Below are 16,663 nucleotides of genomic sequence, written 5' to 3'. Positions count from 1 at the left end.
GAAAGAGAAAAGAAAAGAAAAGAAAAGAAAAGAAAAGAAAGAAAGAAATGTTCGATGCTTTAGGCCCTTGGGGGTTATCTGTTAATGTGTCCTAACCTAGACCATTCCCATGGAGACAACGATGAGTGTCTGAATGACAGAGCAGGTAAATTGGTTGGCTAAAACATCCTACGAAGAGAAAGGTCTAACTCCCTTAGCATACTGTGCCGAGTCCTTCATGAAGAAAGATCCCCCGACTACCTCCTCAGTTTCGTTTCCAGACCTTCCCTTCCTGCGTTCTGTCCATCCTGAGTATTTGAAACTCCTTGCACATATTACTATCGCCACTACCCCTTACCGAGCGGCTACTATGTGCCACACGCTGTTCTCAGTGTTCCACAGTTATCTCCTCTGAAGTACGACATCATTGCCCCCTGCATCGTCTGCTCGGCACATCCGTCTCCCTTTTTTGTCCCCAAACATCCTACTTATCTTCCATGATACAGCTGAACCGTTGTCTCCTTTCTGAAGTGGGCCTGACTCCCTCTCTCATATTTTCCCCTAGGCACCAACAGCACTTAGTGCAAAATGCACATTGTGCTGTTATTATCTGTCTACTTCTGGGGCTCCCATGCCCTGTCACCACGGCTGGACTGTGCACCTGCTACAGTGCTTACACGGGTGGGATTTCAGGCCGGGAAGGAAGCGGTGAGGAGGGGCAACATGAGGAAGTAAGGATGGGCAGGGAACATAAGTTGAACTCGAGGGAATGAACCGTGGTTGCACTTTAGGCCAAAGGCCCCAGGGAGTCGTTTGTAATTATACAGAATCCTCTTAAAATAGTTCATTAATGGGCGGCTCTGGATTTAGCCTGGCTGGATCCTGATCTCTCTATGAAATCTAAACCGATCACCAATAAACCCTGACATGACCTAGTTAGGTTGTAATGGTGGGGTTAGCATGACGATCTCTGTTTCCCTTGTGTCATGATGCTCCTGTGATGGAAGCAGGGGGTTTGAAAATGCCTCTAGGTGCTCACCTTAGTTTATCTGGTTAAAGAGTCACGGGAGTGGGGTCCTAACTCTCTCTCACAGCGGGAGAGGCTGTGCCCAAGCTCCATGGGGCAAGTGGTGCCCACCCTCCAGCGTAATCATATTGCTTGGGTCCCAAGGTCCCCAGGTGCTGAGAACTTGCGTTCCCAGATAATTCCTATAAACAACGGGCACCCAGATCCAGACTACCTAGTGCCAAAGTCGTTTCCTTATCTCCCCACTAACAAAACTGCTCTCACACTCACCCCATGAAAAGAGAGATAAATGGGGGCGGGGGGACGTTCCTCCCCTGGCACCCACATCCATCTAGCAGTGTGCACAGTCTCAGCGGGCCTTTCCATCTTCTCTTCTCCGGCCAACGCTGGCTTCCAGTTTCTTCTTTTCCTCAGGGAAGCCTATTGCAAGGCCTAACTTCTATTGTGTGACCTTGTGGAATTCACCCCTCACTCGGTGGGTAGCAGTTGGTAACTCACAATGGAGCCATCTTGCAAAACGATACTCCTCCTGAAATTGAATAATTGTGTCGACGACTATTTTATGATTTGCAAACCGCGTTCAGATGGGTCAATTCATCACACAACCCTCCCCCCTGCTCATCATGGGAGCTAGAGATAGCTATACCCTCTCTATTTTACAGGTGAGGATCTGAGGCTGAGAAGGCACGAAGCCTTGCCCCGGGCCCCACAGCAAATACGCAGAGGACTCAGGATGAGAACCACGGTTTTCTGACTTCACCCCACACGGCTCTTGCTCTCTGGTGACACATTGAAGGTGACCACCAGTGCCATCTACTCTTTCACTCTCCCCGTCAAATGTTTCCCGGTATTGACGATTCAGCTTTATATCAAATTACGTTTACACAGGCGAGCGTGCCCCAGCCAACGGTGGCCAGTCTCACCGAGAAAGAATTCCATTTCTCCCTCAACAAAGACTGAGCAAATAAGGAACACTTTGCAGAAAAATCTATGAAGAAGTCAGTAGGGTAGGTTTCTGTGTGCCACCCGACCTAGCTGATGAAAATTCCGTGACCACGGAGGCACACATTCATTGTCGAAGACAAAGCAAGCAGGCGAGGACGGTCTGGTGCAGGGTGAGTGGGACCAGGGTGAGGCAAGTGATGTGCAAAATGGAAGGGGCACATACCCTCAGGTGCTGGTCTTACACCTGCACAACCCTGAGAGTGAGCACCTCCTTCCTTTTGGTGCCTTACCCCCTCCCTTGCCTCACCCGAGTCTCAGCCTTGATATACTGAGCCTCCTCCTACCGGAGCCCAGGGTCTGCCAGATCCTGAGGGGCACTAGTGGGGGCTAGATCTCCGGAACGAGATCAGAAATAAACTAGAAATAAAATGCAGCTAAATCCACATTGTCTTGCCCAGACAGGACCAGCTGTATCATTTGTAGGGTCCAGTGCAAAATGAAAATGTGTACCCCTTTCTCAAAAAAAGATTAAGAATTTCAAGAAGGTGACAGTAGAACACTAAACCAAGCGATGGCCTTCTGAGCACCGGGCTCTGTGAGGCTGCAAAGGCCTCACGCCCATGAAGCCAGCCCTGTGCCCCCGTGTCCTCACTGCCCGGCTGTCCTCCACTGGAAGCGTGGCCCTCCCGGGGAGGCCTTCTCCTTTAGCCAGATTCGGCTATGAGCACACACCCAGTTGCCTAGGAGATGACCTTTAAGAAATCTATGGTGATATCTCATCAGTGGCCACTGAAATTGTACCCCGATGGGATATAAGCCTAGGTGTGGTCCTGTCTCAGACACTAACTAGATCATAATGCCCTGGGCCAATCACGGGATGTCTTTACACCCTGGTTTCCTTGTTTAGGTTGGCTTATAATTTTGAAATTTCGGGCTACAGACTCCGAGGGGTTCGTGATTACTCTGTAGTTGGAGAATCATCTATATTTAGAATAAATACAGCTCCCCGCCTCAAAGTATTTGTCTCTTCCTCATATATGTGACCATTTTAAAATGAGGTACATATGTTGTGGTTAATACAAATGCAAATTCATTTAAAAGCATTGAATTAATAGTAGCTCTTCATCAACTCTATTTTTTCAATCAGTGGATTTTATTTTTTTTAATTTTTTTTTTACATTTATTTACTTTTGATAGAGAGACAGAGCACAAGTGGAGGAGGGGCAGAGAGAGAAGGAGACACAGAATCCAAAGCAGGCTCCAGGCTCCGAACTGACAGCACAGAGCCCGATGCGGGGCTTGAACTCACAAACCGCGAGATCATGACCTGAGCCAAAGTCGGACGCTTAACCGACTGAGCCACCCAGGCGCCCCTCAATCAGTGGATTTTAAAAAAAGCACTTAGACGGAATTCTGGAGGCTTCTGTACTACTGTACCGATCTCGCCATGGACTGGTGACAAATCGTTCTCAGATACACACCTGTTGCCTACCACATTCTTTAATGAGGGTATTTCTCTGGGGTCTCAGTACAGTTACAAGCTTACAATTAATCCGGAATCTTATCTGCTTTGATTTCATTTACGTGTTGAGTAGCTATTTACTGAGTGACTATTAGGTTCTAGGCACTGTTTTCAGAATTGGCAACACAGTGAACAGAATAGAAAAAAATCTCTGCCTTTATGGAAATTATGTTGTCATGTAGGAAGAGACAGACATTAAACAAGTAAGTGAATATATATAAGTATATATAAAAATATATAAATAAATATATATTCATCTTATGTAATATATATATATATTTTTAATGGTTGTTTATTTAAAAAAATTTTTTTTAACGTTTATTTATTTTTGAGAAAGAGAGAGACAGAGCATGAACAGGGGAAGAAGGGCAGAGAGAGAGGGAGACACAGAATCTGAAACAGGCTCCAGGCTCCAAGCTGTCAGCACAGAGCCCGATGCGGGGCTCGAACTCACGGACCGTGAGATCATGACCTGATCCGAAGTCGGACGCTTAACCGACCAAGCCACCCAGGCGCCCCTAAATGGTTGTTTATTTTTGAGAGACAGAGAGAGACATGGCATGAGTGGGGGAGGGGCAGAGAGAGGGGGAGACACAGAATCTGAAGCAGGCTCCAGGCTCTGAGCTGTCAGCACAGAGCCTGACACAGGGTTCGAACTCACGAGCTGGAAGATCATGACCTGAGCCAAAGTCGGACGCTCAGCCGACTGAGCCACCCAGGTGCCCCTCATTTTATAGAATATATATTTATAATATTATAAATATATATTTATAATATGAATTTATAAATTATAAATATAATCAAAATTAATATAAATATATCCATAATTTATTATTATATATTAATATATGTCAATATAAATATATAACTGATGTAAATTTATATTATAAACATGTATAAATATACTAAATAAATATATAAATATAAATATGTATTTATATATATTTATAATATATAAATGTAAGTATTTATATATAATATATAATTATAAATATATATTTATGTGTTATATATTAAATATATTATATTAATTTATGTATATATTATATGTATCTAAAATGTATATAAATATATAAAATAACTACAAATATATAAAATAAATATAAATATATACAATCAAGCAGAGAGGGGGATGACTGAGCCACGAATCTCTGCCCAGTTATCTAAAGCCTCGGTGAGCTCCTTTCCTTCCAGGCCTCTGCCACTGTTTTGCTGATTCTCTCTGCTTCAGGCTGTCCCCCCCACCAACCCCAGCTCAGTAACTCGTACTATATATCATCTGCCCCTACCTGCATGGATAAAGAAAAAGTGGGGGGCCTACTGCTTCTGTCCCACTAGTTTACTGTGGCGCACAAGGTAATGCAATAACACGCACGCTTTTTATCTGATAAATTCATCTGTATTAGTGTCCCATGGCTGCCGTGACAAGTGACTACAAGTTTGGCGGCTTAAAGCGATGCCAATGTATTCTCTCGCAGTTCTGGAGGCCAATGTCTGAAATCAGTTTCTCTGGACTGCTGAAGGGGCTGTGATCCCTTCAGAGCCTTTAAGAGCAAATACGCCTTTCCTCGTCTTTTCCAGCTTCTGGGGGCTGCTGACATCCTCAGCTGTGGCTGTATCATTCCAGCTTCTTCACATCTCCCCATGCTTCCCTTCACACTGACTCCCCTTCTGTGTCTGTCTGTGGCATTCCCTTCTGCCTCTAGCTTATAAAGGTGCTTGTGGTGGTACTTGGGGTCCATCTGGAGAATCCAGAACGATCTCATCTCAAAATCCTTAATTTAATCACACCTACAAAGACGCTCTTGCCAAACTAAGGTAACATTTACAGGTTCCAGGGATGAGGACTTGCTGTCTTTGGGGCCATTATTCCAGCTACCACAACGTCCTTGACCACTCACTCACACTCTCCACCTTCCTGAAGGGTTTCACGGTGAGGAGACATGATCGGCGCTCACAACAGACTTGTGCACCGCAAACAGACGAAATGAACCTTCCTATTTGCCTTCAAGATACCCGTCAAACAAAAGTAAAATGCACGCCTTCAATTTCTTAAATTTCTACCACATCCTCTGGAGAAGATCCTGGAAGCCACTTTGTGAAACTCAGCGTGGAATACTGACTAACCACAAATTGAACTTGGCCCTCGATCATTTTCTCTGGAAGTAGAGAAAAGGAAGTGATACAAACATGTCCCAAGAGTGGTTTTCTTTAGAGCAGAATAAACACTAGGTCACCACCCACCTGTAGGCCTTTTCTCGTTGCTTGGCCTTTGCCCAGACTGTTGCACATGCCGGGAACATCTGTGTTCCTGCCTTCTGTAGGACAGCTGTAGTTTTACCTGCGCCCAGCGTTGGTTCACCAGTGCCTAGCCGCCATACTGTCAATCACATCCAGTGTTTACTTGGGTTACCTGAGTGCCGGGTACCATGTTCAGCACATTGTAGAGCGCCATGAGTGATTCCAAATGAATGGAAGTAATCTCATTCATTCCTAGGCCAAAGGCCAGCTACTGCAAAGCGCCAGTGGCTAAGTGTGTTACGATTTGCAAGCCATGTGGTCTCTGTCCCATCAGGAGTATTCAACTCTGCCACCGCAGGATGAAGACAGCCATTGTCTGTACTGAAATCATAGTCTGTGCACCTGGGTGTGGCTGTGTTCCAGTAAAACTTTATGTACAAGACAACATTTCTTTAGCCCTGTTCTAGGCCCAAAGACCAGATTCTGACTTATTCTCCACCACAAGACGTTTAACCATTTCTGTTGGTTTAAGGACTACTTTAAATTTGCTTTCCATTATCACCCCTCCAAACCAGTTTCTTGACACAAAGGTTATTTTTTCAGATGCTCACTGAGTTGAAGAAGTAATTCTAATTGAACTTAATTTTGTAGAGACTCCCATGTTTCCTATCGTTCTCAAGTCGTCTGCTTCGCTCCTTGTGTTGTGAGATAGTGGGGAACAAGTTCATCTTTCCCATCCGGGTTTATTCTGCTAAGCACGTTACCACGCAAAAAACATATCTTTGCAAAGTTATCAAGCTTCTCTTGTGGTATGCAGCTCCCGTGGCTGGCTTTCAGCGGCAACTTCAGGGCCCGGACTGATTTGTAAATCAGAAAAGTACTGTAAGATATGGTGTGACCCAGCACTTTATCAAACTTCGCATTTCTGACTTACGAATCACCAGTCCAGGCCCTGAGCCAGAAGCTAGGACTGGTTCCTGGCCTCAAGGGGTTTACAGTCAAGTCGGTCATAACAGGAGTTAATAGGCAATTATAATATAATTATATTTATATAATCTATACTTATATATAACATATTATCTGTAAATAGAATATAAATTAATTATAAATCATGTAAATCACATAATTATAAATTATATATCATGTTATATATAAAATATATAATCATATATAATTTATAGAGTCATAAAGACAGCTAAGGTGGGGGAGGTGTAGTGTGCTCTGGGAGTCCAGAAACCTCTCTGACTTCCCCAAACAAGCAATGTCTCAACTGAGATCTGAAGGATGGGAGGGAGACAGCCAGGCAGTGAGAATGAATCCAGGACGATGTTCCAGGCAAAGGGAACAGCGTTTGCGAAGACTTGGAGGTTAAGTTAGAGGGTGACCCATCACATGAGGATGGCTGCAAATTAGAAGGTCAAGGAGGGCGGCAAGCTCTCATTAGATCATGTACATCCTTACAGAATACCCAAGGGAGACTGGATTACATCTAGAAGTTTGGAGTGGGGTGGCTGGCGAAGGATGGCTTGAAGCAGAGAAGTGGCATGGTAGGTTATAGAAATGCGAAGGTACATACTAATAAGATAATTAAGATAAAGCTGTTGTGTGCTTCTTTAAGAGAGTTTGAGAGTCCTCAGGTGGCTCGCTCTAGACTATTCCTGACCCGCAATACCAACAAAAGGCTTCTAAGGAATCGCTTCTTAGTGCTAAAATGAAAGGGCCCAATTTGAGCATGATATGGTCCATTTCTGGGAGTATCAGAAGCTGTTTATTTCTTCAAAGGAAAAAAAAATCCCAGAAGACTTAGAAAACAAGGAAGAAGTTGTCAGAATCCCATCTTTTTTTTTTTTTAATTTTTAAAAAAATTTTTTTTTTTTCAACGTTTATTTATTTTTGGGACAGAGAGAGACAGAGCATGAACGGGGGAGGGGCAGAGAGAGAGGGAGACACAGAATCGGAAGCAGGCTCCAGGCTCTGAGCCATCAGCCCAGAGCCCGACGCGGGGCTCGAACTCACGGACCGCGAGATCGTGACCTGGCTGAAGTCGGACGCTTAACCGACTGCGCCACCCAGGCGCCCCCGAATCCCATCTTTTAATAAAATAAGCTATCAGGTGCCTATAAGTAAAAAGTTAAGACAGAGGAAACCCAGAACTCAGATATTAACATTGTGTATCAGGGGGCCATGTCCCTGAAATACAAAGCTACTTATTCAGAACAAAGGCCATTCGCCACTGGATCAGGTAAATGGTTCCGAAAGTCCCTGCTCACAGTGTTTCAAAATAGCTTGCCAATAACAACTGTCTACCAAGCTTTGAGAAATACAGACCTTGGGCCTCATAAAAACTGAATCAGAACCTCTGAGGATAGAGCTTTAAAGTTTTACAAAATTCCCCAGGTGATTTTAATGTGCAGCCAGGGTTGAGTTATTGTTTGTTTGCTTTTTAAACTATCTATATCAGCTCTCATCGGATGTATCTGACATATGATAAGCTGCACATATTTAAAGTGTAAAATTTGGAAATGTTTTACTTATCACTCGTATCACCAATCAAACATATACATACACCTGAGAAACTACCAATACTTTTAAGAAAATGAACGTATTTATCACCCGAAAGTTTCCACGTGTTCCTTGATAATCCCTCTCTTACCACTGGTTTTACGCATTTTTTTTTTAAGATTTTTAAAATTTTTTCTAATGTTTATTAATTTTTGACAGACAGAGACAGAATGTGAGCGGGGGAGGGGCAGGGAGAAAGGGAGACACAGAATCCAACACAGGCTCCAGGTTCTGAGCTGTCAGCACAGAGCCCAACGTGGGGCTCCAACTCACAAGCCGTGAGATCATGACTTGAGCCGAAGTTAGACACTTAACCAACTGAGCCACCCAGGTGCCCCTTAAAGATTGTATTAAGTAATCTCTATACCTAACATGGGTCTCAAACACCAAATGCTCAGATCAGGAGTCACACGCTCTACTGACCGAGCTCACCATAATCGAGCAATTCGATTGTGATGTGCCTTGGTGTAGATTTTGGTGCTTGGGGTTTGTTGAAATTCTTGGATCCCTGAGTTGACGATTTTCATCAAATCTGAAAAATTTCTGGCCATTATTTCTTCAAAGATCTTACCTGCCTTCGCTTTCCCGTTTGTCTCTTGGGAACTCCAATTACACGTATATCAGACTGTTTAAAGTTGTCCTACAAATGAAGCTTTATTCATTTTCTAAAAAAAAAAAAATGTGTGTGGACAGTTTTATTTCTGTCTTTAATTTCTCTGATTTTTTCTTCTGTAATTTCTAGTCTGCTGTTAATACTGCGTAGTGTATAGGGGTGCCTGGGTGGCTCAGTCGGTTAAGCATCTGATTTCAGCTCAGGTCACGATTTTGCGGTTTGTGAGTTCGAGCACCGCATTGGGCTCTGTGCTCATAGCTCAGAGCCTGGAGCCTGCTTCGGATTCTGTGTCTCCCTCTCTCTCTGCCCCTCCCATGCTCATGCTCTGTCTCTCCCTCTCTTTCTCTCTCAAAAATAAATATTAATTTTTTAAAAAAAAAACTGTACTGTTTTTTCCTCTCTAGTGTTAGAGTGTTCATCTCTCAAAGTCTGATTTGGATCTTTTTTATATATCCCATTTCTCTACTTAACTTTCTGAATATATGGAATATAGTTTGAATAGAGTTGTAATGCCCATTTTAAAGTCCTTATCTGGTACCTTTAATATCTCTGATAGTTTTGGAGGTGCCTGGGTGGCTCAGTTAGTTAAGCGTCTGACTCTTAGTTTCGGCTCAGGTCATGATCTCACTGTTTGTGAGTTCGAGTCCCACATCGGGTTCCATGCTGACTGTGTGAAGCATGCTTGGGATTCTGTCTCTGCCCGTCCCCTGCTCACTCTGTCTCTGTCTCAAAAAAAATTAATAAAGTTTAAAAACTGTCTCTGATAGTTCTGGATTGATAAGTCTCTGCACTGTGAGTCACGTTTTCTTGTCTCTTCCCATATCTGTCATCCTTTACTGGATGACACTCATCCTGAATTTTACTTTCTGGGTGCTAGATATTTTAGTATTCCTAAAAATGTTCTTCAGGTGTGTTCTCAGAGGCAGTTAAGTTACTTGGAAGGGGTTGGGTCCTTTTGTGTCTTGCTTTTATGATTTGCTAGGTCCATCTGGTGCAGGGCTCAGTCTAGGTCTAGGTCTAATTATGCCCCACTCCTGAGGTAGGAACACCCTGAGTACTCAACTCACTGCCCCATGAATTATGAGACTTTCCATTCTGGGTGGTGGAAAAGAGCCACTATTCCTGGCCCAGTGTGAGCAACCACACTCTTTCCTTTGATCCTTCTCCCTGGTTTTCTCCTTCGCCTCGGCTGGTCTCTTCACATGCATGCCCGGACACTAATGAATCTGCTGCCCTGATAACCTGCTGAATGCTCCAGGGGACCCACACCAGAAACCCACATTTCCAGCTTTCTCTTTGCGTAGCTCTCTCATCTCCCTTACTCTGTCCTGTGAACTGAGCTCTTTGCTCTTCCTGGACTCTCAGCTCCATGTCTTCATCTCAGAGAGTCCTGTGGGTTCTGCCTGAGCCTCTCCTCCTTGTACATTGTCTGGAAACTCAAGACAGTAAGCCGGGGCAATTACAGGGTTCACCTTGTTTGTTTTCAGACACTGTCCTTTGTTGTCTGATGTCTAGTGTCTTAAAAACCATTTCTTTCTTTCTTTCTTTCTTTCTTTCTTTCTTTCTTTCTTTCTTTCTTTCTCTTTCTTTCTTTCTCTCTTTCTTTCTCTTCCTCTTCCTCTTTCTTTCTTTTCTTTCTTTCTTTTCTTTTCCTTCCTCTTTCTTTCTTTCTTTCTTTCCATCCATCCATCCATCCATCCATCCATGGCTGTTTTACGTGTGAAGGCAAATCTAATCCTTATTACTCTTATCTTGGCCTTAAGAGTTCATCTAGAATAGTGAATCTTAACCCTTGAGTATACACTGAAATCACCTTGACAGCTTAAAAAACTACCATTGTTTCTATTCCTTACCCAAAGATTCAGATGTAATTGGTTGGGGGTATGACCTAGTGTCAGGGTTTTTAGAAGCTCCCAGGTGATGCTATAGCACTTCCACAACTCCTTTATTCCCTGCATGTTCTAGTCTAAAAACTATGCAGAGCAGATTTCATTGAAGGTTAGGCAGGGTAAGAGATGGAGGGAGGCAGTGTTTTTAAAGCACCACCTAGCAAAGCACTCAGAAGTGTGTATCAGACATCTGTGTTCTTTGAAGGACTTGAGCCATTCTCATTGGCCTTGACACCCCCATGAGGCTCTACTTCTTGCTCTACCCCCACACCCCCAGCAATCCAGGTACTCAAGCTCTCTTTCTCTATGTATAATGATCCATAACCAGTGTGTGTGTGTGTGTGTGTGTGTGTGTGTATACACACACACACACAGTGTATGTATGTGTTATACATATTTTCAAAAACTTAAAGATAGCTTTATACTTTGCCTCTTTCCTTTTCTGACCCTTCCCTAAGGGCTTTCCCTTTCATAAATGACCTGTCAAGGTATTTTTATAAACAGAGGTTTATCTACTCAGGAGAGAAATTATGCTAAGCTCCTTAGCAGGAAGAAGCCACTGTGATCTATCATGGTTTTTAAATGGTTTAAGTGCTGGGTGGATGAAAACAGTGCAAGGTCAGGTTATGGATGCTCAGCAAATGTTTTTAAAATTTGTATTTTCCAGTTTGTATTTGGTGAAAATGTAATGTTTAAATTAGTTTGCAAGAAAAAAATAAAATTTCTTTTTAAACTTAAGTTTTTAAAAAAAATTGTTTTCTTAATGTTTTTATTTATTTTTGAGACACAGAGAGAGCATGAGCAGGGAAGGGGCAGAGAGAGAGGGAGACACAGAATCAGAAGCAGGCTCCAGGCTCTGAGCCATCAGCACAGAGCCCGATGCGGGGCTTGAACTCACAGACTGTGAGATCATGACCTGAGCCAAAGTCAGACGCTCAACCGACTGAGCCACCCAGGCACCCCCTTTTTAAACTTAAGTTTTAAAGGCTAGAGCAAATACATTATTCCTGTTTATGTAAGCATTGGAAAGAAATAGTATCTCCATGTGGTGGGGTATAAAAATGTTTATTGCCATCTTTTCTGTTTATCTGTATTTCCTACTTATTATTGAGTGAGCAAATATTACCTAACATGAGGAATAAAGAGTAAGCCTTATTATTATGAATTTTTACAAAAAGCAACTATTGGAAATCGAAGTTTAGATTAGAAGTGTTTTTCACCAAAAAACCAAAAGTTGGGATTGGGACATAAATGTTTGAAATCCTGGCAATTTACTCTGAGTGGGTATTGAGAGCCCAATACATAGAAACCTATTGCTTTGCACCTCCACTTGAAATAAAGTAGTTTATTCAAATATCCTCCCTCTACCCACTGAAGAGAGGATCGTAAGCCTTAGAAGCTTGTTGGGCTGTAGAGATACAATTGGTTAACAACTTTGGGGACAAGTGCTATTCTTTGTCGTTTCTCTCGGGGGGACCTGAAGACGTCCTCTGGTTGTATATTACATGGTGCAAGGGTGTGTATCCACACACAACCCTTCTGAGTACATGAGTGCCATCCAGAGTCAGAAGGCAGGGTTACCTCTATTTATCCTAGGGTTAGGCTGCTCTTCACAGAGCCAAGTCGGGGGACACTGGGGACTCGCTCACTTGGCACTGGGTGCAATGAAACTTGAGGTCGAGCTCTACCTTTGCCAACGCTTACCGAGTACTTAAAAATTGATAGCTTTCTTCATCAGTGTTCAAATACAATACACAAAATTCAGTATTTAAACATAACATTCAGATACAAGTCCTGGCAACATAAAAGCTAATTTACCCATTTTAAGAAGTGTGAATAAATAGTGGGGTCCTTCACACGCTGCTTAGCCTCACTGTTCAAAGACACAGTAGAGTCAGGGGCATCCCTGGACCCGTTAGCTTCAGCATTATTGGAAGCTGGTTAGAGATTCAGAATCATGGACTCAGAGCAGACCCATCAAATTGCAATCCGTCCTTTTAGGAGATCCCCAGGATCTGGGGATCTGGTAGGAATATGAAGCCTTGAGGTACACCACTCTAGTATTCCGTGGTTTCCAACTCAAGCCTCACTCCGCGGCTTGGCATACGAGCTGCTCTGGCAGTAAAGTTGCTACGTTTTTAGGGCAAGCAGAACCTAGCAAGAGAGGACCACTTCACTGCACATCTTATTAATATGCTGGACCGATGAACTTTATCCTAGAATGAAACGATCCAATGTTTAGCCCTCACCATGATGTGAACCCTGAAAATACGTGGTAGGCTCTTCCAGTAGGATTTAGAGAAGTGTGCATGAATTCTCTCAGCTTAATGACCTCCTTGGGTGTTGCATGAAGTCCTATCCATCCAGCTTTGAGGAACGTCAATTCTCTGAAGTCCTAGACCAGGGGTTCCTAACCATGGCCTGCAGTAGAGTCACCTGGAGGAGTGAAGATACTGATTGCCGGGACCTACCCTCAGAGTAGTGATTTAGTAGGTCTGGTCAGGGGGGCAGAATATCTGCATTTCTAGCAGGTTCACAGGCAATGCTGATGTTGTTGGAACCTGGGCCACAGATTGGGAGTCGCTCTCCTCTCCTAGACCATTTGCTTTTGGTTTCTCTCATGTGGCCCTTAAAAAATTGATTGGACAGATGGATATACTTACTGGCTTCTATCATTCATTCATTCATTCATTCATTCTAGTCTGCTTATCTCTTTTCCAAGTACTGTAAATGGCAGGTTTCCTGAGCACAAGGACTATGTCTTTAGGCCTGTTGTAGTTGAATTGTGTCCCCCTAAAATATATATTTACCCCTGTATTTGTGATTGTGACTTTATTTGAAAATAGGGTCTTTCCAGATGTCATCAAATTAAGATGAGGGCATGCCAGAGTAGGGTGGGTCCTGATACGATGACTGGTGGTGTCCTTACAAGAAGAGGGAAATCTGAACAGAGAAACGCACCAGGAGGAAGGCATGTGAGGATGAAGGCAGAGATTGGAGTGATGTGTCCACAAGCCAAGGAAGGTTAAGGATGGCCAGAAACCACCACAAACTTATAAGAAACAAGAAAAGATCCTCGCCTGGGTCCTTCAGAGAGAGCATAACCCTGCAAGCACCTTGCCATGGGCTTCTAGCCTCCAGAATTAAGAAAACAAATTTCTAGGGGCGCCTGGGTGGCCCAGTCGGTTGAGCATCCGACTTCGGCTCAGGTCACCATCTCGCGGCCCGTGAGTTCCAGCCCCGCGTCGGGCTCTGTGCTGATGGCTCAGAGCCTGGAGCCTGTTTCAGATTCTGTGTCTCCCTCTCTCTCTGCCCCTCCCCTGTTCATGCTCTGTCTCTCTCTGTCTCAAAAATAAATAAACGTTAAAAAAAAATTTAAGAAAACAAATTTCTGTTGTTCTAAGCACTCAGTTCCTGGAACTTTGTTATGGCATCCCTAGGAAAGTGATACAGGGCTTTGTATTCTCCAGGGAAAAGAATACGGCTTCCAGATGGTCAGTACCTCTCTAAGATGTACACAAGCCGCCAGGATAACTGGAAGCACACAGCTGACTGGGGTGGTGATGGAGGGCACGGGATGCAGACATCTAACAAGGAAAGTTAAACTACAGAGACTTTTCTGGTATGGCACAAGACTCTAACCACTTAACCTACCTTAGGACACTTCTCCTTTTGCCAGAAAAAAGGAGTGCCAGATTTGAAAAAGAGACAAGGCAGGTAAGAGGAAGTATTCCCAGGGTTGAATCAATCCTTGCTGCACACATAGGCGAGGCTGCCCTCTTTATCTCTTTTCGTCGTTGGGGTTAACAGAGAACTGTAAGGTTTCTTCTAAATCAGGAGACCCTGTATCCAGATTTGTCAAGGATACTTCTTTCTGGTTTACTCCTACAAATCATGTCTGATTCCACTCTAAAAAGTCTGGGTATACATTAAATAGTCACCTTAGTATAAATAAATGATCATTTACGGTCAACACAAGGAAAATAACCTGGTGCTTCCCCCATGCATGATGTTGCTTCCTGCAAATTCCCTCAACCCCATCTTCCCCAGTTCTACCCATCTTCCTCATCTCATTTCACCTGCAAGACCTTCCCTGATACTCCGAAGGTCCTTCTTGGGTTTCCAGACCCTACCATGAACCATCGAGCATAAGTCAAAGATAGCTTGAGTTTCACTTAGTGCACACATCGCTGTTTGCCAAAGTATACTTAAAAAAAAAAAAAATCCCACCTCTGCAGCACACAGCACCATGCATTCGGCACCAGAGGCGCATAATAAATATTTGCTGACTTAGACGCTAAATACAAGAAGTGGCACTAAATAAAACACGTCTGCCAGTAAGAGCTGTTTCTCTGGTGGAAAAAACTGTATCGGTGTAAGAGCTGCAATTCTTTTTGGTAACCATTTTCTGGAATGTCTTTTTATATACTAGGGAGTTATGGAGCTGTCAGCCAACAGAGGAATGTCGGAGCTACAGCCTCCCACTTGTCAGCTCTGATTCCACATAAGCCTTTTTCTTCTGGTTGCAGCAGCCAAATTATAGCTCACGAGGAAAACATAATTACATTCTAAAAGGCCAGGGATAGCAGCTGAAAATACCCTAACCACGAACAAAACAACAACAACAAGAGATAAACGAGGATTACCCATGATGCAAAGTGAACCCAAACTATCCGGGACTATTATAAAATCGGTTTATATTTTTTTTTGTCTTTGGTTCTTCCATTTAAAAATATTAGCCAAATGTTGGTCCGGTTGATTGACAGGGACAGATACATCTATCATATTTCCATATGCGTTTACTGATAGAGTTGGTTCCTTCTAGGACATACACATACCCACACTCTCACACCCATGTTCACACAAACAGCCCTTCCATTTCTTCTGGTAGACTTCCCAATTAAAGAGCAGAATGAATTCATCAGTGCACATTTGCACACACAAAAATCTTAGCAAGATTCTTGCCGACCTACTTGCATTTTGGGTAAGGTATCATGTTGTAATTATGCCTCAGTTCTGAGGTGGTTCGAGTTCAAACAATTTCACGTATCCAGAACCCAAAAGAAAAATAAAAGATGACAGCTCTGAGGAATGAGATATGCTGCACTTCCGACTTGAAGGGTGAGTAAAACATAGATTTCTGAGTTACAATCTTCTAGTTGGCTAACCTGAAAAGCTTCATTTCTTTCTGGGTTGCCCTGGCCAGTAGACTAGACAATGAATTTATGAGGAAAAGGCATAACCGACAACAGGAGGGGAACAGCAAACACCAGACTAGGAAACTTACTAGCCTGGGGTCGTTTGTTGAGGAAACCTGCAGCCCTACAGAACTCCAACAGCCTTTGGGATATCTGAGTGTTATAGCAAAACACACAATTCATGTTCCTGGGTGGAGATGTTATCACTGGACAGTTCTCCTTAGGAACAGATGTGGAATTTCCAAGTAGGGCACACTACCTGAAGGCAGAGAGTCAAAGGAACTGGTGATAACCATCTCATAAGTGTTAACCACCCCCCACCTCCACCTCTGCCCCAGGCACACCAGCATAAGAATAAGAAAATGGAAGATTACTGAATAGTGGGAAGGGATTCATGAGGAGATGCTTTGGGCAAACTCAGGTGTGAGTCCCACCCCCCTGAATCCTGCAGTGATGGAGGGGTATTTGACAGATGTCGATGCCACCTGAGCCATCTCAAGGTGACATCCCGTGGCTACGGGCCCACAGAATGATATCTGGATATCTGGGAAGAAACAGTATTTCCATCTAACTCAGGGCAACCAGAGGTAAACGTTACTTTCGGACCAGAGGTGGGTCATACAGCAGAGGGTTATCTAGGAGTTTTTCAAATTCAGGCCATCAGGATCATCTAGAAGGTTAAGTGAA

The 16,663-nt window shown here is 43.5% G+C and overlaps 1 protein-coding gene across 1 annotated transcript in view; it reads right to left on the bottom strand.

Annotated features, from left to right (window-relative positions):
• CHN2 (chimerin 2) overlaps positions 1-16,663 on the bottom strand; it is a 300,935-nt gene that overhangs the window by 60,087 nt on the left and 224,185 nt on the right. The window lies entirely within an intron of this gene.

This window comes from Lynx canadensis, chromosome A2 (genome assembly GCF_007474595.2).
Source record: "Lynx canadensis isolate LIC74 chromosome A2, mLynCan4.pri.v2, whole genome shotgun sequence".
In the NCBI taxonomy this organism is placed as follows: domain Eukaryota; kingdom Metazoa; phylum Chordata; class Mammalia; order Carnivora; family Felidae; genus Lynx; species Lynx canadensis.
This window is presented reverse-complemented; position numbering and strand designations above follow the sequence as displayed.